Source organism: Hylobates moloch, unplaced genomic scaffold, assembly GCF_009828535.3.
Source record: "Hylobates moloch isolate HMO894 unplaced genomic scaffold, HMol_V3 SCAFFOLD_6, whole genome shotgun sequence".
In the NCBI taxonomy this organism is placed as follows: domain Eukaryota; kingdom Metazoa; phylum Chordata; class Mammalia; order Primates; family Hylobatidae; genus Hylobates; species Hylobates moloch.
This window is the reverse complement of record NW_026652281.1, coordinates 89,347,213-89,370,316: the sequence shown is the minus strand read 5'-3', so window position 1 is coordinate 89,370,316 and position 23,104 is coordinate 89,347,213. Positions and strand designations below refer to the sequence as shown.

At 38.9% G+C, this 23,104-nt stretch overlaps 1 protein-coding gene across 6 annotated transcripts in view; it reads right to left on the bottom strand.

The window, feature by feature from the left end:
- FTO (FTO alpha-ketoglutarate dependent dioxygenase) overlaps window positions 1-23,104 on the bottom strand; it is a 413,232-nt gene that overhangs the window by 338,461 nt on the left and 51,667 nt on the right. Inside the window, exon 2 of one of the 6 annotated variants that reach the window (XM_058440997.1) lies at window positions 13,764-13,881. The exons of the other annotated variants lie outside the window; for them this stretch is intronic. The gene's annotated coding sequence lies outside the window, so the exon portion shown is untranslated. The remainder of the gene's footprint in view (window positions 1-13,763; window positions 13,882-23,104) is intronic. 6 annotated transcript variants of the gene reach the window in all.

The window sequence follows — 23,104 nt, the reverse complement described above, 5'->3', positions numbered from 1 at the left end:
ATTTGCCCCATGGAACACCATTTTTACTTGAAAAAATAGCTGACTGACATTTTTCTGGTTAATCGGACTTGAGTATTTGGCAGACTTTTTCTCAACAATTAATAAAGTGAGCTTGCCACTTCAAGAAAAACAACTGACTATATTTGCTGCCAATGATAAACTTCAGATTGTCAAGAAAAATCAGAAATTTAGAAAATTTGTATTTGCTACCTTGAGCTTGGGGCTTCTAAATACTTAAAAACTTGTACCATAAGATCAGCGGGGATATTGATGAGTGTGACCTTTTTTTACATTGTATAATGAAATGCATCAACATTTGGAAGATCTGTATAACTCAGTGACATGATAATTTTCCAAATGATCAAAACGTAATGTTACAAAATCATTTGAATGTAAAAGATGCACTCAAAGTGCAAAAGAGATCAACAGATTTTAATATAACAAAGTAAGAAAAGTTAATTGAGATAGCTTCAGATTCCACACTGCAAGTAAGCTTTAAGAAATTATCACTTGTCTAAAGAGAATGGAACAATATTCAGCCTTACAAAAGGAAATTCTGTCACCTGTGACAACATGGATGAATCTTGAATCTAGAGGGCATTATGCTAAGTGAAATAAGCCAGGTACAGATCTCCCTAAAATATGGAATCTAAAAAAGTCAAACTCATAGAAGTAGAGAGTAGAACACTAATTGCCAGAGGTTGGTGGGATAGAGCAGAGAAAGGGGAGATGTTAGTCAAAGGGTAAAAAATTCGGTTTGACAGGAGACCTAAGTTCTAGTGATCTGTTGCACAGCATGCTGACTAGTTAACAGTAATGTATATTTCAAATTTGCTAAAATAGTAGATTTTAAGTATTCTCACCACAAAGAAATAACATGTGGTGATAGATACATTAATTAGCTTGATTTAATCATGCCACATTGTGTACATGGAACATCACAGCATGCCCCATAAATATAGATAATTATTGTCAATTAAAAACAAAAATGTTTTAAAATAGAAGCTATCACTTGACAAGTTTTGGAATAATATCAAAGAAGAATATCTACATTTAATAGCTGAAGAAGCAATTAAAATACTCCCTTTTTCCATTAATGTCTGTGTGGGGCCAGATTTTGTTCATATACTTCAACCAAAACAACATATTTCAACGACTAAACAAAAAAGTATAAGAATCAAGCATCAAGCTAGACAGTAAAGAGATCTGCAGAAAAGTAAAACAATGGCACACTTCTTGCTAATTTTTACATTGGAAAAGAGTTAACTTGTAATGAAGGGGTTTTGCTATTTTTAAATCAATAAAGGCTTTTATAAGTTCCTGTTTTAGTTCCTAGTACAGTAAATATTGATAGATATAACACATATAAACAAAAGCTTTTTGATTCCTCAATAATTTTTAGGAGTATAAAAGCGTTCTGAAGCCAAAAAATTTGTGAACCTCTGGCCTAAAGCAAATACATAATAGCTGCCTTCTCACACACACAAAAAGCAGAAAGAAGCCAAAGTGAATTTCTTTGGGCTTTATTGTGTAATTCGCTTAAGGCCCATGGGCCTTACTAATTTGCATGTCTGATTTACTCAGAATCCTTCTTCCTCCTCCTCGCTGGCAAGAAACCACAGACAAATTCCATTGCTATTTCACAACACGCACTTCAGCAAACTGCAATGCAGTGGTATGGACATGGAGCTCATCCAGCCTGGCAAACGGGGATAAGGAGCTCAACTCCAGGGTTTTCCCTCCCAGGGCCCTTTTCAAACACTAAATCCACAGAACTCAGCATTAGTTTGCTCAAAGCAAATAGTTAATTTGTCCTTTCAGTAGTAATCAAAAGGACAAAATCACACAGCTAGAGTACCGCTTCAGCCCCCAGATTGACCCTCCACCATCCCCTTTTTCCCAAGCAAGTAGATGTCTAAACCATGAAAAATCAACAAATCAATCCACAACAAATATTTACATTGTCTACATAAAAAGGAGTGGAGGGTATATAGTCATAAAAAGAAAACTAACGATATAGGTAATAAAATTAAAATGCCTTAGTAAACCATGCTATAAGTATGAAGAAAGGAGAAAAAATCTCTGTGCCTAAGCAATCAAAGGAATAAATAAATGAGAAAAGAAAACAGACTATTAAAAGCAGGCAAAAGGATAGCAGAGCTGAAAAGTTAGTAAAGGACAAGACACTCAGACATCAGTGATTAGACCTTTTGGCTAAAATTCAGTTCCAGCAGGGGGAAAATGGAAGATAAGGCTGGAATGATAGATTGCACCCTGATTATGGAAGGTCCTGAAAGTCAAGCTAAGGAGTCTGGATTCTATCCTGCATGTAATGAGGAGCCTCAAAAAGCTTTTGAGAAGGACAGGGGCACAATGGAAGTATGTTTGTTATTTGTTGTTCTGATTTTTAAACACCAATCTACTTATAATATGGTTACGATGAAAGAAACCAAAAGCCAGATAAGGAGACTACTGCAAAAGCCCAGGCAGACAGGATCTGGACCTGAACAAGGAGACAACAATGGAAATGAAAAGGAATCAAGAGTTATATCTAGGTAGGTGGATCTGAAATCTCATATTGTACCAAGACACATGACTAGGAAAGGTGGGGCCATACAAAGAAATAAGGAAGTCAGTGTCATTAACACATCTACTGAGGGCCCACTAAGCTAGTTGCTGTGCTGGACAGAAAATGCAATACGAGTTGGAGGTAAAGATATTTTATTTTAAATATGCTGGGGGAAGAGGTAGATATGGTGGCACTCAGCACCCTTCCAATCTCCTCTTATTGTGCCTTCCTATGGTGCAGAGGATGAAAAGGTAAACACTACTATTTCTCAGACCCTTCTGCAGCTAGGAGCTCTGTATGAGAAATAAGCTTCACCAATTTAATGGCGGCATGTGAGAATCAGAAGTCAAAAATAAAATGGAGGCCATCACCTTGCTGTTTCACCTTTCTTTGCAGGCAACATAGTCATGAGGTAATAACATTCCAGAATCTGGCCATTCACTTTGTAGTTCTCAAATGCCAGTTGTAATGGTGGTACCTTCCTGATCCCAACTACAACTATGGTTCTGTGTCCTTACAAATCAACAGTTCTAGGAATGACTCCTGATTCTTAGCCCTTCCCGAGTGTGACAGATGAGTGGCTACCCTGGCAAGCCAGTCTGTAATATTGTTTCAGAGGCCCATCTCTGGAGGCTCCACCTTCAGCCCATTTCTCTGGTCCTCCTGATGACTTTATATCAACCTATTTCCCTATCTCACATAGTTTCTGTTTCCTACAACTAAATCCAGCCATATATAAAGGGTTTAAGTAAAAGCAGAAAAACCAAGTGAAAATAGTTGATACACAGTTAAAAGGATGGAACTTAACCCTTGGAAAGAGCCAGGCCAGAAACAGAGCCAGGCCACAGTGTATGAAAATAGGTACTATCTACACAGATGCAGAAGTCTGAGCCCTCAGACTACATTAATCCATCCTCTGGAATTTCTACAACTCACCTTGGAATCAACAAAGAAAAATCTTCTTAGCTTTCTTAGGTAATTATAGCAACATCTTACATTTACCTGGAGCTTTGAATATAAGCAAAGATATATTGAGAAGTTATTGTTTCACTTTTACCTGGTGGAGGAGACACAAAAGGGTGCGTATTATAATCTCCATTTTAAGAAATGAGAGAATCAAAACACAGAGAAGGCAAACAGTTTGCCTAAGGTCATAGAGGGTAAGTTAGTGGCCCAGCTAAAGTATTTCCTGCTTTAAACCTATTTTCTCCTGTTTGGTTAATTCTGACCACGTTCTAAAATAAACGTTAAAATTGTTGCTACAGAAATATTAGGAGCCTAAGAGGGCTTGTAAAGACCGCAAAGAATTAAATGGGGCCGAACTTATGACCATGGAAAAAATTAAAATTCCATGTGTAATTTTCTTCTCTGATTTTAACCTAAAATGTGGTGCTTGTGGCAGGCCCACTGTTCCTATGACACGCTTCCAGCACTCACAGTTCTGAGTAACAAGTGTCGTCCAATTATTCCAGCAGCTATTCATTTATTTTTCTGTCATTCTATGAGTTGGAAAATTAACAGTGTTGTGTTTACAAACCTTCACTAGGTCCTTACATAAAAGCTCAAATATGTTTACGTTACACACAATTCTGGTCTGAAGAAGCTCAAAAGCCAGTTAATATAAACCTATTCTGATCAAATGTGCAAAAACTAGTCCTGTTAGGCAGAGGTTAAGCTTTGACCTTCCCAACTTTCTCCACAGAATGTACAATCCATCACGTACAAAAACACAGTGAAGATGTGAGGTGTTGGTAAGTACCCCTGTTAGTGAGAAATTCTGCTAATTATTACACCAAATAAGCATAGTTAACAGGCCATGGCCACAAGAGGTGCATGTTTCAGAGCGTTAAATAGCTGCCTAGGGTGGAGAGGAATATATTACACTATGCCCTGTACCAATAAAACAATTTCCCTGACACCTAGAAATCCAGTCAGCTGGAGCAAGACAACAAAAGTGTTCTATGGCGTGGCTGTGTAGAGAATGATACTTCAGTGCCACCTAGCGACTTGCACATTTCAACTTAGGAGTTAAGAGAAACTGACAATATCTTCCACCTATGCTTGGAAGCAGGAAAACAGGAGTAGAAGAAATCACATTTTGAGGGCTCCCCAAACTAAATGCTTGCTTTTTTAAAAGCATATATATATTTTATTCTTTTCTTTTTCTCCCTACCTTGGCCTTTCTAAATAACCACAAAATAGGTATATCTCAATATGAACTCCTCAAAAAAAAAAAAAAAAAAAAATCAAAGGCCCAAGTAATCAGCTGCTTCCCAGAAATACATTTTACTTTACCAATAATCGTCTGACAGAAAGCTCCTTCAAAATGAAATCTTAAGAACATTCCAAGGGAGAAAAGGAGAGAGCAGACAGGTGGTAAATTAAGACTGAAAAGAACTAAAGGCTTTGAATCTGTAAGACAAATATGAAAAGTAGCAAACTTTATATATTAGCATAACACTAATGGTTTAAAAAGTAGGAACTCTGTACCAAGATTTATATGACAATAAAAGACCATGTAACCTGAGTAGTTCCATTCTACCCTTTGAACCAAAATTACTTTTCCCATGGAGACTGCTTCCAAGCTGATGATTTCTAATGTAGCATCTAATAGACACACTAAATATTCCTCCTACAAATACAGTTAGTCCCAATTCAACACCAGTGCCAAGGAAATCCATGTCTTCCTCATGCTAATGGTCTAGTGAAAAGAGGTGTGGTATGTATTACCCCAGATACAGTCACGAACAAAGCCAACTTACTGCCTCATGGAGTTTACATTTTAATGTTTGAAGACAGACAAAAAACAAGAAAACAGTGAATCACACGTTGATGATACAGAGAAAAATAAAACAGGATGAAAGAAACAGAGAACGCCAGCAGGTCATGAAGTAGGGAGTGCTATTTTCGGGTAATCAGAGAAAGTCTCCTGAGAATAGGATGTTTAAACAGAGACCTAAAGGAAGCAAGTGAACCAGCCACGCAGATACCTGGGGGAAGAAAGTTCTACAAAAACAGAGAAGAGAAAATACAAAGGCCCATGGCAGGAAGCACTTGCCCTATTAGAGGAACAAAATAGGGGCCAGTCTGGGTGGGTTAAAAAGAAAGAGGAGAAGAGTAGGAGAAGAGGTCAGAAATGATTCAGGGAAAAAGATCAGAAAGAAAGCCAAAGAAGTTGTTTTTGTTATAATAGCAGCTTTATTGAGCTATCGTTAACATACCACACAATTTTCCCCTTCAAAAAAGTAATACAAGCCAGAAAGTATATTCATAGAGTTATGCAATTGTCACCACTACTTAATTTCAGAACATTTTCACTACCGCAAAAGAAAAAGAAACCCTGTATCAATTAACAGTCACTCCCTATTCCTCTCTCCCCAGCTCCTGGCAATCACTAATCTATTTCCAGTCTCTACGGATTTGTCTATTCTGTACATGGAATCATGTAATATGTGGCCTTTTGTCACTGGCTTCTTTTACGGAGCATATGGTTTCAAAGTTCAACCATTTTATAGCATGGTACCAGTACTTCATTCTTTTTATTGACAAATAAAATTCCATTGTATGGTTATGCCACATTTTAATTGTACATTCATCATTGATGGGCGTTTGGGTTTTTTCCACTTTTGGCTATCATGAATAATGCTGCTGTGAACATTCATGTACAGGTTTTGTGTGGACATACATTTTCATTTCTCTTGGGTAACTAGGAGTGGAATTGCCGGGTTAAATGGTAACTCTGTGTATAACATTTTGAGGAAACATAAAAGAGTTTGAACAGAAAAGAGAGATTTTTTTTTTTGTTGTGTTTTGAAGACTAAACTTTGATTGCTATGTAGAGAAAGGCAAGGAAAGAAGCAAGGAGACTAGATAGGAAGAAATTGCAATGATCCAGGAGAGTGATGCTAGTGGCTTGGAGAAGGATGGCAGAAGGAGAGGTTGTAAGAAGTGATTAGATTCTGAATATATTCTGAAGACAGATGCAACAGAATTTGCTGATGGGTGAAATATGGAATGGGAAAGATGGAGTCAAGGATGTTTCCAGGATTTTTGGTCTGAACAACTGGAAGGATGAAGATGTCCTGTACTGAGACGGAGATGACTGTAGGAGTAACAATAAATATTAGTTCCCTCTCTATTCCCTTCCTTCTCTAGAGATTCCCCACATTCTACCTTCAGAGATGCTTGAAATGTTTAATCATCAGAAGCAGTTGCTATATTTCTTAATTGCCAATCCCTTTCGCGAAAGTCTCTATCATAGCCCCAACCTATAGCGGAGTCCTTTTAGAGCTATCCTGGATAGTTTGCTTTTGTAATTAACAAATCAAATTCCAATTGGCAGGACAACAGCAAAGTGTATAAGAGAGCAAAAAATAGAAGAACAAAAATCCATCACAATAAGTGGTTTTTCAAACAACGTCTCGCAAACACCCATTCAGAAATGCCTTGAGTTAGGAGAATAGAAGAATTTAAGAAATCTATCATCCAAGAAGCCAAGAATGACTCAGAAGGAAGACCAAAGCCTAGCCTTCAAACATGATAACTGAAAAAATAGGGCACTTTTCTTCTCTGGCACTGGCATCCGCCAGACCAAGCACCTGGGTTATTCAATGCAGTATCATTCATGTTCTTGGATATCACAGCAGTAAATATTTTATTAGAAAATAAAAGGAGAAAAGAAAAGGGAATCCAAAGGGGAAATTTTCTGAGCTTGAAATGCAAAATGTGTTTAGTTACCTTCAATATACACCTTTTCAAAGCAATCAAAATGTGTCTGCATACAATGGGAATGTTAAGACCTCTGTAGGCCATGATCCTGCTACTTTTGAAGGCCTCACTCAACATCAAAATAAACATATTAAATTGTATCCATATTTCACATTAAAAGGTTTCTCTGCAATACAAAATAATTTGAGAAGATTTTTCATTTGAATTTATTTGGCCTTGAGAAACTCAATTATGACTAATTATAATTTCTCAGCAATCACTGGATAGTACTTGGGAATTCTTGGAAATTCCAAATTCCAACTCACACAATCTTTTCAAATATAGTAGAGAAGGCAAGGAAAGAAGCAAGGAGGCTAGTTAGGAAGAAATTACATTTTTTTCCATACAAAATGTAACAACTTTGGAAGCTGATATAAGTCTCCATTTTATAAGCATTTAGTTAAACATTTATTCATTTTAATTCTGCAATTTTATGTTTGGAGTTTGGAGTCAATACATTTTTTCAAGTCTCATACATTTTTAGAGACCCCTGAAAAACTCTGCGGCTGAGATGAGTGGCAGCTGTTTTCCTCCTCTTCCTGCTGAGTTCTGGCCAATGGCATGTGAACAGAAGTGATGAGTGCCACTTCCAGGTCTGGCCCATAAAAAACCCCTAAACACATTTCTGCAGCTCTTTTCCCTTTCTTGCTGGCTGGAATAGAGATAACCTAAGGTGACCTTAGAAGCCTTGTGTGGAAGATGGCAGAGCCTCCTTCAGCTTAGATCTCTAAATGAATACAGAGAGGAAAATGTCCTACCACCCTGTTTACCTACTCATTACTGTTACATAAACAAGAAATGCATTTTATTATGTTTAAGCCATTATAGACTATTTTGATATGATTTTTGCAGCAAAAATCATATCAAGTTAGGGTACGTTGCAGCAGTAACCTACCCTAACTAATGTAAACCCACAGGGCTAGACACAATGCCTGTAGTGTCTCATAAATAAATGGCCCTGATTAATAATTTAGACTTTCATCTCTTTTATTTATGCAATTACTAAACCCTAATAAAAACGATATCTAACACTTGTATCACAGTTGCTATGTACTAAGTTCTGCTCTAAATATTTTACATGAATTAACTTATTTGATCTTCATAACAATGCTCACTGGTGGTTACCATAATTATCCCCACTTGACAGATTATGAAACGGAGGTACAGAGAAATTAAGTACCCCGCCCAAAGTTAAACAATGAGTAAGTGACAGAGCTAGTACTCAAGCCCAAGTAATATGGCTCTGGCAGCCATGCTTTCAATCAATATGCTATAAATGCGGAGAAACAAGGTGAAAACTTGAATTCCAAGGTAGCTTCATTTGCATCTCCCCTCTCACCCAGAAGAAGGAAAGATAAATGGACATAATCGAATATGCAATACCACTTCCCCATATTTGTCATAGATATGTTTATTGTTAACCTTAAAGAGAACTTCAGCTAACTCAAGACAGTTCTGATTTACTCCGAATCCTGACTTTCAAAAGGCGCCCACCACATATGTGGGTAGATGAGTCCAAAAGTCAATGTAATTATATACTTGCTTTCATGAAAATGCAAATGTCTCTTAAAGCAGCTAATAAGTAAATCTGTACTTTTCCAAAGAAGCAAGGATTAACTTCATTGTGGGTTAAATTAGCTGAATATCAGAAAAGGACATCCAAAATAAACAGTCATGTACTGGTGGTAGCCAGGGGTGATGTGACCAAACGCACACTTGAGGAGGAATTCCAAGGGTGGTTGTGAACATTTTTCTGATTCAAAGTAAACAAAAAAACAAGGCAAGTTTTGACATGGACAAGACACTTGAGATCATAAAAAAGCAGCAGCCTCACCAGCAGGCCACAAATCTAGATTAAATGCATATTTCAGATGACTCATAAACCACCCCCAAAATGACTCTGTGCTCATAAGCTAAACAGAGGCCATTTCTCCACTTACAAAGCTGCCTATCCATCCCACCAAGGTCCTGCTACACGGAGTTGCCCCTTTGTGCATCAAAAGGGAAATTTAAAAGAAGCATTAGATCCCCCGGCATCATCTTCTACTTGGGTAAGAAATATCTATTCCATCCCCTACCTCGAAAAAAGCCACAACCCCACTCCTTAGTTTTGTCTCCCTGGAGGCCGAATTGACCAGCAGTCATGTTTCCGAATCAAATGATATTTACACATGCTGTGCCAGGCACTGTACTAGGAATGTTAACATTTATTATCTCTTTTAACTGCGAAGGATTTAAAACCTGAGCTCTATCTGGCAGCTAACCAAAAACACAGGCAGATGTGCAAATGGTCAAAATTCATATGGCTCCTTTTGAGTGCAACCATATGAAGGATCAAAGGATGTCAGGTACCTAGACCATTTTAGAAAAGACATAAAAGAAGGCAAATGTGGAAGGAAATCCCAAATGTTTGGAGACATCGATCAGTCACTAAGCATCTACTTAAATATCATACTTGTGCCCAGGCCTGTGCTGGATAATATAAAAGGAGTTTGCAATTAACATCAGGCTAAAGCAGCTAACAGTAGTTAACATAAATCGAGCATTTACTATGTGTCAGGCATTATATTATGCACCTTAGCCTATATTGACTCACTGAATCTTCACATCAACCCCATGAACAATCCAGCCAGAATTAGACATGGGAGAAAAATATATTAATCTTATTACAATAGAAAGTCAAAATGTTTTATATGAAACAGTTATTTTTAGATGATTTCCGGGAACTCTTTCTATACTTCAGGTCAGTGAATAATACACTCCTTGATTGTTATTAAATTTGATTGAAGATATCTTCAGAATCTGATCTATAAATTATAAAAAACCTGACCTGCAAGTTGAATGCATCATATCACAATAATCACAAGAAATTTACTCTCTTTAATGTAACATTAAAATTGAAGAGTCCCATGGGCTTAATAATGACACCTTGAAAAGAGGTACCTTCCCTTGTTTAAAAAAAAAAAATTCATAAAGCCAGGCTCCAAAGTAAAAAAGTAAAAATAAAAAAGTCAGATTATAGCATTTTATTTATTTTTTTATTATACTTTCAGTTTTAGGGTACATGTGTACAATGTGCAGGTTAGTTACGTATGTATACATGTGCCATGTTGGTGTGCTGTACCCATTAACTCGTCATTTAACATTAGATTATAGTATTTTAATAGCAAATTTCACAGAAGAAAATTCATGAAATCTACTGCTACTAATAAGAAAATAATTCTAAACAGTGTCAAAATTAGTCTTCACATTTACTAAGAACAAAAACATTAGGTTCCCATCTTTAAGGTCAGATTAAGGTGATAGGTTGGATTAAGCCATCCATCAGGTTAAATAAATGCTTCTGGACAGTATGTAGACTAAACAGGGCTAAGGATTCCTAAGAAAAACACCACTTATAACAGTGGAGGTCAGCACAGAGGCCTGGCCCAGTGGGGAGATGCCCTGTAGCTGCAGGTCTGGGAGGCTACCCTACAAATTCTCATCAGACACTTAATCAATTTCATGCCTTAGGACCTGAACTGCTACTATAAAATCAATATTACCTTTATTTTAAGTAGCAGGAGGAACAATGAGATTATCTTGTTCCTTACAAGTCTGCCATGGAAAATCTGGCTCGTGGTGTGTGTCATCTCCTGCTTTTGCCTGGAAGGAACGCGTTTGTTGGGCTTAGAGACAGTCTGGCAATGCAACCCAGAGACCGGAAAAGGTGAAGGAAAAACGCTCCAGTTCAGGGAAGCTGAGGCCTAAAACTTCATTACAACCTAAAGAACAACAACGATTCATGAAAAGAAGAGTTCTAAGGCTTTAACCTATCAGCTATATACTGGATGACTCCCCAGATTTCTATCTCTGGCCCTGACCTTCAGATTCCCTCTCCACAACAGCCTCTTTGATGCTCCCTTGGGTGCTGAACAGACACCAGTCATGTGACTGTCCAAAGGGAAGGCACCTGATTCACCCCAGACCTGCTTCATCCTCAGTTTTCTTATCTCAGTAAATGGTCACAATCTAGTTGCTCAGGCCAGGGCAGTGGCTCACACCTGTAATCCCAGCACTTTGGGGCACCGAAATGGGTAGATCACTTGAGCCCAGGAGTTGGAGAGCAGCCTGGGCAATGCAGTGAGGCATCTTCACAGATAACAAAAAAATTAGCCAGGAGTAGTGATGCACGCCTGTAGTCACAGCTACTCAGGAGACTAAGGTGAGAGGATCGCTGAAGCCTGGGAGGTCAAGGCTGCAGTGAGCCACAATCACACCACTGCACTCCGGCCTGGGCTACAGAGTGAGACCCCATCTCCAAAAAGAAACGACAAGCAAACAAAATCAATCTAGTTACTCAAGCTAAAAGCCCGGAAATTTTCCTTGATTCTTCTTTTCTTTCAAACTTCTTATCCTGTCTAAAAGTAAATCCTGGCAGCTTTGCCTACAAAATGTATCTTAAATCCTTCCCCTTCAGTCTACCTGCACAGTCACCACCTGGGCCAACCCATCAGAACATTCCTTTCCCAGTATTTCTCCCTAATTCTACTCTGGCCTTCCAATATTCCCCACGCAGAGCCACAGTGATCTTTATAGAAATCAAATCAGAGTAAGTCACTGCACACACACGCTCCCTACCTTAAAACACTCCGGTGATTTCCAATGGGACTTGGAATAAAATCGAAATCTACCACAGTCTAAAGTCCCTACCCTCATAATCTGGCCTCATTCCTTTGCCCTTCCGTTTCCTTCTCTTTAAGTTCTGGCCACTGACCACCTCTGTTCCTTCTACATGCTAGGCTCTTTAGCACCTCAGAGCTTTGTCCCTGAGGCTGAAATGTATGCCCTTGTCATCCTTTGGAGTTTACATCAAAGGTGACCTCAGACCACTGTATCTAAAGCAGTCCCCTCCCCTCAGTCATTAACACAACATACTGTTTATCACCATTAGACATGGTCTTATTTACTACCTTAAATATGTTTACTTTCTTTTTTTTTTTTTGAGACGGAGTTTCGCTCTTGTTGCCCAGGCTGGAGTGCAATGGCGTGATCTCTCGGCTCACTGCAACCTCCGCCTCCCAGGATCAAGTGATTCTCCTGCTTCAGCCTCCCAAGTAGCTGGAATTACAGGCACCTGCCACCACTCCCAGCTAATTTTTGTATTTTTAGTAGACCAGGTTTCACCATATTGCCCAGGCTGGTTTGAACTCCTGACCTCAGGTGATCCACCTGCCTTGGCCTTCCAAAGTGCTGGGATTACAGGCATGAGCCACCATGCCCAGCCACTGTTTACTTATTTACTGGCATTCTTTCTCTTACAGAATATTAATCTCCATGAGAAGAGGGACTCTGGTCTGTTACTACTGAATCCCCAGAGTACAGTACAGCTCTGAGCATATATAAGCCTCAGTTAAAATCTACAAAATGAACATGCGGGAAGCAACTGGAAATCTCATATTGGTACCCATCATGCTAAAAGTAATAGCAATGTATTCTCCATTGAAGTATTACGATCAGAGGTAGAATTTAAGAACAGACAGGTTGGGCATGGTGGCTCACGCCTGTAATCCCAGCACTTTGGGAGGCCGAAGCGGGCAGATCACTTGAGGTCGGGAGTTCGAGACCAGCCTGGCCAACATGGTGAAACCCTGTCTCTACTAAAAATACAAAAAGTAGCCAGGCATGGTGACATGCGCCTGTAATCCCAAGTACTCAGGAGGCTGAGGCACAAGAATTGCTTGAACCCTGGACGCAGAGGTTGCAGTGAACCAAGATCACGCCACTGTACTCCAGCCTGGGTGACAGTGAAACTATGTCTCAAAAAAAAATTTAAAAAAAAAGGAACAGACAAATTTTTATTTGCCCTATATTGGATCAAACATTTCTAACATTTTGCATTTTTTAAAAGAGAGATGTTCAAGTAGACAAGAAGAATAAATTCTCAAGTTTGCACATGCTCTCAACTCCAATTTTGAGAAGCAGGTAATGACAGTGGAAGTTCAGATGATGTGTCCCAACACCAATATCACATTTGCCTCTACAAGTCAGTTAATTCAGCCCCTCTTTTCTTTTCTTTTCTTTTTTTTTTGAGAAGGAGTCTCGCTCTGTCGCCCAGGCTGGAGTGCAGAGTGCAATGGCAGGATCTCGGCTCACTGCAAGCTCTGTCTCCGAGGTTCACGCCATTCTCCTGCCTCAGCCTCACAAGTAGCTGGGACTACAGGCACCCGCTACCATGCCCGGCTAATTTTTTTTTTTTTTAGTAGAGACAGGTTTTCACCATGTTAGCCAGGATGGTTTTGATCTCCTGACCTCGTGATCCACCCACCTCGGCCTCCCAAAGTGCTGGGATTACAGGCATGAGCCACCGCGCCCAGCCACACCCTCTTTTCTTTATCTGTCCATCTGTCCAGCCACACTCTCCCATCACTACACACTCACTTCTCACCTTCTCACATGGTTATCCACAGGCCTTGAGTACCCTTCTTCTAGTTCGCTGACTCATTCCTTCCATCAATCAAGAGTTTCTACAAGTCTCACCTCTTAGATAAAGCCTTTTGGTTTAGCTGAAAAGGAAGGAGAAAGGAGCTAATATTCATTGAGTGCCTCCCACACTCTGGGTGCTGCGCTGAATGCTTACAAGCTTTAACAAATCTGCAAAGTAAATCATCATGAGCCCCATTTTGAGAGAAAAAATTGAGTCTTAGGTTCAGGACTTGCTGAAAGTGAAACAACTAAGTGGCAAAGACAGGATTTAAATCCACATTACATCATTCACACTCAAAAATCCCGATTCTTTCCAGGGCATCGTTTTGGTAACAAAAATAATAAACATACAAATAAAATCTTGCTCCTGCTGTTTCAACTGGGTACACCCTTTCACAAATAGATCTACATCACATTTCACTAATACTGGGTCCTTAGACTAAAAATTTCTTTGTATGCAATGAGTTCCTACATTACAAATAATAAAGCCTTTATAAAATTCCCTCATTTGCAATCTACAGACAAAACATTACAGTTGCAAAGGAGAGTCTCACTACAGTTTCCCTTCCAACATTGCTACCTTGACTTTACAAGTGACAGAAACTTGCCAATTTAGGTCACTATAATCATGGGGTCAATGTAATCATGCATTAGTTTAGCATAATGCATACCAAACATCCAGGGTACTCAAAGGAGACTAAAGCCTCTAAAACCAGATGATCCCCTTGAAAGGCCAATGTCTATGGTCAATCTGAGCCTCCTTATTAACACATAATTTGATTCTTTCTTCCACAGCTAAAAAGCAAAAAACAGACACACTACATTAAAATATCTCCCAAACACAATCTGTGGGTTTTTAAAATAAATCACGAGTAAAATTAAATTCAATAAAGCACATTATTGTCAACCTTTATTTATCATCAACAACAATTACTTTTAATAATGTTAGATAACACCATGAAATCTTAAAAGGTTCATCCTTATTTTAAAAAATGGATATACAAAATACTGGGCACACGGGCAAAACAAATTGGTTGGCACATTTGTTTTAGCCCCTTTCTATATGCTGTAAGATATTACACATTCTCTATCTATATTAGCTGCGATAAATATCTTCCAAACCTTTCCTAAATAATTAGATGCTTCTTCCTTTATGTTAATTTTCTCTGTGGATCATTATTAAAGAAATCACAAGTCACTTTAAAATAGTATTCCACGAAAAAATAAATAAATTGCATATTCTGTTTAAAAGTAAGATCGTGTCAGGCTATTCAGTTCTTTACTCTTCAAATCTCTATTTATTACAGATAATAAAATGACAGCTTTTGAGGCATGGTAAATCATGAGATATTGATTAAATTAAAACTTTAAACTTGTAGTGGCAAGAAATCACTTCAGATACCTTCAGTTTCTGTTAAGGACTGATTAAAACTTGACTCTTAGTAAGGTTCCTGTCTACAAAAGGAGCCTTGCTTTTGTGATAAGATAATGCAAACAACAAAATATCACCAAATCAATATTCATCATTTCTTTATTTTCCTTTTCCTTTCTTCCTTTCTTTCTCTCATTCTCTTTCTGTTTTGCTTTTAAGATCATAGAGTGGTGAGTTGTATGGCATCAGGTTCAACCCAAAATGATAAAAACCCACACTCTCTTCCCCACCCTAGCATGCTCTATGGGTGTAAATATTTCATGGTATTACCATCATTCACTCGGTGCTTATATTGTCTGATCAAGCCTCTATTTCTGTCTGTTAGATACTCTGGAGGATAACGTTTTTTCATGTCTGCTGCTCAGTCACATAAAGCCCTTGCTTCTCAAAGGTTCTTCAAAGTTCAATAATTTATTAAACACTGTGCTGGGGTCAGTAAGCACTCACAGAAATGCATAACTACAGAATATGTGGGACTATTAAAGGGTTTCTTTAATAAAAAGGCTGACTTTAGAGAAAATGACAGTATTGTTATTTATACAAGAGAGGCATACTCTGAACAATTGTAGCTATCCTGTGCTGAAAGGCAAGAGCTGAAAATAAACAGGAGTGCCTGTTTACCGGTAGAACATTAAGCAAAGCCACTGTGAAACAGGCTATCTACAGAAAACTGATTCAGAACTCAAGTTCCAGATTTCCCAACCTTAGTATAATGACGTCAGGTTTCCATTTCTTCTCTTTCTAAATATAATAGAACATTTGCAATTTCAGTAAAATACCCTTGAAACTATAAACCAATGACATTTTTAACTTATCAGTATTACCCCCAAAGTCTACTTGTTACATTTATTCCTTCCTACTAATCTCTGAGCAATAGGCTGAGAAGGCATTAAAAGAATCACATATAACACATATAAAAACAAAGTAATACAAATTTGAGTAGTATACTTTGATCAGCAAAGTATTTATTCAATTCATATCCATAAGGAGCCATAAGGTAATCAATGAGCAGACTAAGATATCTCCCTAGGTTCACAGAGACTCCATAATCTAGTTGGGTGAAAAGCACGCATCCAGTGCTTATAGTAAGACCCAAAACAGTAGAGAATTCTTTGCTAAACTGAGTAGGAGTCTCCCGGGGCCACAGTATTTCAGAGAAGGTAGAAACAAACCAATTTGCATGAGGATAGTCAAAAGAGACTTTAAGAAGGAGGAAATTATTTTCTCCATATTAAATTTTGTTTTCTTACATTGATTTTCAAATAAACCTCAGGAAAAGAAACTCTGACATACAAAGTAATGATTAACACAACAAATTAACTTCCATTCTAACATGGTGGATTCAAAACATGCACTTGGCTCCTTCCCAAAACCTCACTGGAATGCCTGTAAATAAATTAAAACAATATACTGGGTGCAGTGGTTCACACCTGCAATCCCAGCACTTTGGGAGGCCAAGGTGGGAGAATCTCTTGAGCCCAGGAGTTGGAAACAAGCCTGGGAAACATAATAAGGCGTCATCTCTACAAAACTGAAAAAAAAAAAAAATTAGCTAGGTGTAGTGGTGTGCGCCTGATGTCCCAGCTACTTGGGAAGCTGAGGCTGGAGGATCCCTTCAGCGCAGGAGTTTCATGCTGCAGTGAGCTATGATTGTGCCACCGCACACCAGACTGGGCAACAGAGCAAGACGCTGTCTCCAGAAAAAAAAGAAAAGGAAGAAAAGGAACCGAGGGAGGAAGAAAGGAAGGGAGGGAGGGAGGGAGGGAGAAGGAAAGGGAAAGGGAAAGAAAGGACAGAAAAGAAAAGAAAAAAGAAAAAGAGACAACAATAACAACAATAAAAATAAATCGTCAAAGTCAATGTGAAAGATAAGAGCAGATGAGGCGCAGTGGCTCACGCCTGTAATCCCAGCACTTTGGGAGGCCAAAGCAGGCGAATCACTTGAGGTCAGGAGTTCGAGACCAGCCTGGCCAACATGGTGAAACACTGTCTCTACTAAAAATACAAAAACTAGCTGGGCATAGTGGTGCATACCTGTAATCCCAGCTACTTGGGAGGCTGAGGCAGGAGAATCGCTTGAACCTGGGAGGTGGAGGTTGCAGTGAGCTGAGATCACGCCACTACACTCCAGTCTGGGCAACAGAGCCAGACTCAGTCTCAGGAAAAAAAAAAAAAAAAAGAAAGAAAGCAGACGAGAGATGTTAGAAGATGAAGAATGGAAAGTAATATAACAGCAAAAGCTGAATCCTAAAGCCAGGTGTGGTGGGTCACGCCTGTAATCCCAGTACTTTGGGAGGCCAACGCATGCAGATGGTTTGAGTCCAGGAGTTTGAGACCAGCCTGGGCAACATGGCAAAACCCCATCCCTACAAAAAATATAAAAATCAGCTGGGCGTGGTGGTACACACCTGTAGTCCCAGCTATTTGGGAGGCTGAGGCAGGAGGATCTTGAACCTCAGAGGTCGAGGCTGCAGTGACCCAAGATCGCACCACTGCACCAGCCTGGGTGACAAAGTGAGACCGTGTCTCCAAAAAAAAACAAAACAAAACAAAAACACAAAAAACACACACACACACACACACACACCCCAAAGCTGAAGACTAAATGGTAGACAGGATTGAGGCAGAAAAGGGAAGACCAATAAGAAGTGATCTCCCATGCCACCATCTCCAGAAAGGCTCAGGAATACAATAACCAGGAACTTCTGAAGGAAGATGCATTTCAACAGTGAAGCTGAAAACAGGAAGACTAGTTGGAAGTCAAGAGCAGAGGTTAGACCCTAGATTCTTTCTCTCAATCCCAACAGCCAGGCAACCACCACATCCCTGACCAAGCAAAAGATGAATTTAACTATCTGAAGCATTGGCCCAAGGAATCCCTGGATCCTAGAGCACCTAGACCAGCTCAGGACGCAAGTGAGAGCTCTTAGAATCTTTTCTTTTCCTCTGGGGTTAGGAAATTTCATGATAAAATGCCATAGTGGGATCATTTTTCATCTGTTGTGCTGGGTGGTCACTGGGCTCTTTTGATCTAGAAACTCATGTCTTTTAGGTCAAGGAAATTTCTTTTTTCTTATTCTTTTTTTTTTTTTTTTTGAGAAGGAGTCTTTTTCGGTCACCCAGGCTGGAGTGCAATGGCACGATCTCAGCTCACTGCAGCCTCCGCCTCCTGGGTTCAAGTGATTCTCCAGCCTCAGCCTCCCAAGTAGCTGGGATTACAGGTGCCCATCACCATGCCCAGCTAATTTTTGTACTTTTAATAGAGATGGGGTTTTGCCATGTCGGCCAGGCTGGTCTCGAACTCTTGACCTCAGGTGATCCTCCTGCCTGGGCCTCCCAAAGTGCTGGGATTACAGGCATGAGCCACTGCGCCCAGCCTGTATTATTTCTTTGATAATCTCTTTCCTTCTGATATTTTGGTTCTCCTTCTATAACTCCCAGAGTTAAATAGTGGACCACCTGGACTGATCCTCTAATTTCATGTTTTTCCTTTCTTATTTTCCATTGCTTTGTTTTGGGCTAATTTCTGGACAAATGTCTTCCACTGTATTTTCTAATACTTCTGTTGAAATTTTAATTTCTGCTATCATATTTTCAATTTGAGAGCTCTTTCTTGCTTTCTAAATGATCCTTTTTTTAAGGTTGTATAATGGAAAATTTCAAACACACAAAAGTACAAATAATAATATAATAAACCCCTATGCGCCCATTACACAGCATGCTTCAACAATTACCAACATTTTGCCAGTCTCATTTTATCTATCTCCCACACAACTCTATCCTTTTTTCTGAATTATTTCAAATCACATCCCAGACATCACAATATTCAAATTTAATTATTTAGCATAAATCTCTAATACCTAAGGACAACTTTTTTTTAAATGTATAAGATTTTTTAAAATATATAACAATACATTATCATAACTAACAAAATTAACAGTGTGAAGGTTCCTTTTTATTAGCATCTTGTTCCTGTTTCGTGTATTTTCTCTCATCTCTCTGGGAATATTAATTATAATTTGTTTTGAAATTGTCTTCTGCTCTCCACATTTTCCTGTTCCTCTGGGTTCCTTTTCTTCTGTTTCTGTGCTCTGTATTTTGTCATTCCTATCTGAGGCATTCCTGGATGTTCAATGATCTTTGCCTATCAGTTCATAATTTCAAGTGAGGGAATATGAAACAGATCAGAAGCTGAATGTGCAGAAGCTTAGTTTGTCAACTGGTGGGCCTCACTATAGAGTGATATGATGGAAACCTGGCCTTCTTTTTAGATCTCTCCAAATGTCAACCTATATATATTTTTATTGGGCTGGTCAGCTTCCCTGAAGAGGAATCCTCATGTATCCTTCCCTGGTTACAATGATTACACAACCTCCCCAAACAACAGAGGTCACAAAAGGCAGGCCCTCTATTCCTTCCAGCCTGTAGATGTGGTCTATTTGGACTACACAGGTTTTAAATGTCAATTAGTCGATGGCTTATTAAAATAAAGAGCTTTCAAATAAAAATCTATATGTCCTGCTTCTTTTGAAAAATCAGAATATTTGCAACATTGGGCTGACATTCGCACACTGAACCAGAGTCCCTTTAGGCAGAATATGTACTTCTTACTTCACCACTGGCACCACCAGTCCCTGCTGTCTCCCCTAGACTGAGAGTTTCAGCTTTCGTTAATCATCTTACACCTATCTGGCAGGTGGGCAAAGCTTAAGACTAATGTTGTATAATGAGATGTGACTGTACAAAAGGAAAAGGTCCTTGATTATGCCTTCGATTAATTTTATTTTTTGTTATCCTAAAGAAAGGCTGAATACTCCAACGGAACAGTCAGCTAAAGCAAAATACACCCAGCACTCTGTAACAACAGACTAGTAAAACCCTGTATGTTTCACACCCCAGAAAATAGATAGCACTCAACATCTAAGCATGCTTACCACAACTGTTTGAGCTTCTCAAAGAGTCATATGCCAGTTTTCAGCTGCATAAGATGGACAGAGACAGAAAGAAAGAGAGATTGAAATTTATCCTTTGAATTCCCATAGGGACAGAAAATTACCAAAAATGCCTTTCCTCCACCAAAGGTAAATCATAATGCTTTAGAGGCGTAAAGATGGACCTAGTTCTGAAATCATAGACTTATAAAAGCCCCAGTGGCTCTTTTCTTAGATAATATACTTGGGCATTTTATATATGCACATATTATGCATATAAACATAGGTATTATGTATTCATATATACACACATATTATATATAGTATGTATTCATATATGAATATATTCAGATATATATGTGGATGACATGGCCAAGCTTAGCAAACACAGCAAGGAAATCCCTACCAGTTTCTAAAGACAGTTTAGACATGTTCAAATGATTGTTAAAACACAAAATGATCAGCCATAAATATGTCCAGTGATGTTCAAGAGATCTCTTGTACAATATGGTGACTATAGTTAATAACAATGTATTATATACTTGAAAATTGCTAAGAAAGTAGATTTTAAGTGTTCTCACCACAAAAAAGTATGTGAGATAATGCATATGTTAATTAGGTTGATCTAGCCATTCTCCAATGTATACATGTCAAAACATCATAGTATATACCATAAATACATAAAATTTTTGTCAATTTTTTAAAAATATTTTTTTAAAAAGGTCCAGTGGCAACATTTTTTAAACTGGTTGAAAACACAGACTTCACTCAGTTTCAGATTTAAAAGTCATCACCGTGACTCCTGGCTATATACCTATTAGCTAAAAACAACAATGCTACAAAACTTGCTTTCAGATTAACAGACCTGTCATTTATCCTTTAAATGTTTATCTCCTTTGGTCACAATTTTATTGTAGTTAAACAGCAACCAGTGTGTGACCAAAAGCATTCAAATGCTCTGAGTACACAAAGAGTGCACTGTTCTTTTTCCAGCTGAATGGACTTTTACTCATGTGAACAAAAGACAAGATCCTGCTATTCTTCAAATTAAAAGGCAAGAAACAGCAAGGAAAAACACTGCACAGAAAACCTCTCTTAGTTCACTATATAAATGCTAATGAGAACAGTGAACCAAACAGCTGCTTTTCTCTTTCAAGTTTTGAAAATCATGAAAAATAATTACACATCTCTGCAACTCTTTTAAAAGGGTTGTGTTAAGAATCTTTTGTAACCCACTATAGCTATTGCAGTAGATGTTGTCTAATACACATAATGTTAGAGAAAAGATGACGACATGCAAACTTTATGGCCAGAAACCAAAGAGTCAGGCAAAATATAAACATTCTGATGCAAGGGGCCCAAAAGCACTGAATAGAGACTTGACATTTGAAATCTGAAATTTTAAAAAGCTTCCTATGGCCTTAACAAAGCAGGTGAAATTGAATCCCTAGGGCCTCTAATAATCTAAGAAAAGAAGCTGTTGCTGCCAACAACACTGGAAGGGAGTGAGAGCTCCCTGACCTATTACAGAAGGCCGTGAAGACCAGTCCTCGTTATCATTTTCCTAAATGTGTTATTTTCCGTTCTAGCCTTCTTGTTAATCTCCCTCTCATATATCTCTCATACTGAGATCTCTCTCATGTCTTTAGTTTTTAAATACATTACTGCATGATCTTTTTGTAGGTTGTTTTAATTTGGAGGAGTTGAAAGAAGGGGAAAGGAACCTGTTTAAGTTTTGATATTAATACTTAGGACGGGAAAAGGCAGTCCAAGGGTTTGGTGTTTTCATCTTCTGCAAGTGTAGAAACAGTGTATTATCTAAGTTTAGATTTACCTACAAGTGACAGAAAATCCAAAATAACAGTGGCTTAACCAGGCTGGGACATTGGTTCTCCTGAAGTTCTCAGAGACCAGGCCCCTTTTAGCCCATAAGGCTTGGGCTTCACCCTCAAGATCCAAGCCCAGCATTGTACATTCCAGGCAGCGGGACAGAAGGAAAGGCCTAAGAAGAAAAGGGCAAAAGGCATACACCAGCTTTCTCTTAAAGAAACACCACAGAGACTCCCATAGTACACCTTCTCTCAGTCCCACGGCCACACCCAGTTGCAGGGGAGGCTGGGGAAATGCAATCTGCATTTTGGGCAGCAGTCCAGCCTGAAAAGTCCATGACTCAAGGAAGCAAGAAGGGATCTGTGCAGTCTCTACCACAAGGAGACTTCCAAGTTTTACGAAACTAGAAATGGTTGATGATTTCATTCAAACAAACGGTCTTCAGAATAAGAAACTTCCAAGTGCTCCAAACTGAAGAGCCACTGAAATATATGGACTTGACAACAGAGTGTTTGAAGTACTCCCTGTAATCCCTCAAATACACCTCAATGGCCTGGATCAGACAGCTGAATATCCTCATGTTTTTCTCCCTCAGGAGGGAGAGTCCTAGGCCTCTGACTCCCACAGACCTGGAGCATCTCCTCTGGGTCATGTCAACCGTCCAAGCTCTCCAGCCCTGCAGCCCAGTCGCCTCCCATCATTAAGAAAGAGGGGCCTTTCACATCCAAGGGGCAAATCTCACATAAATGACATTTGGCTGGTGCCCAAAGGTGACAGGGATGAGAGCGGGATAAATAAAGAATAATGTGGAAGCCAGTTGGGGCAGCCTTTCATTACAGCCCTTTCAAGAGCTATTAATCTTGGTCATAGTCAGTCAGCTAAACATAATTACTTCTTCTAACACATGTTTTACACACAACTAGCAATGGTAACAGGTCAGCCCTTTTCCCTAGGAAAGATGGGGCTTCTGGCTTGCCTATAGCCATGAGAAATGGTGTTTGTACAGTTGTCCTAGCACTGTCTGTCTTCTCTAATACTGTTATCAAAAGGAAGAATCACTGTCAGCATATTGTCATACGATCTGTTAAGTTGCTACAGAAGTACCTGGAA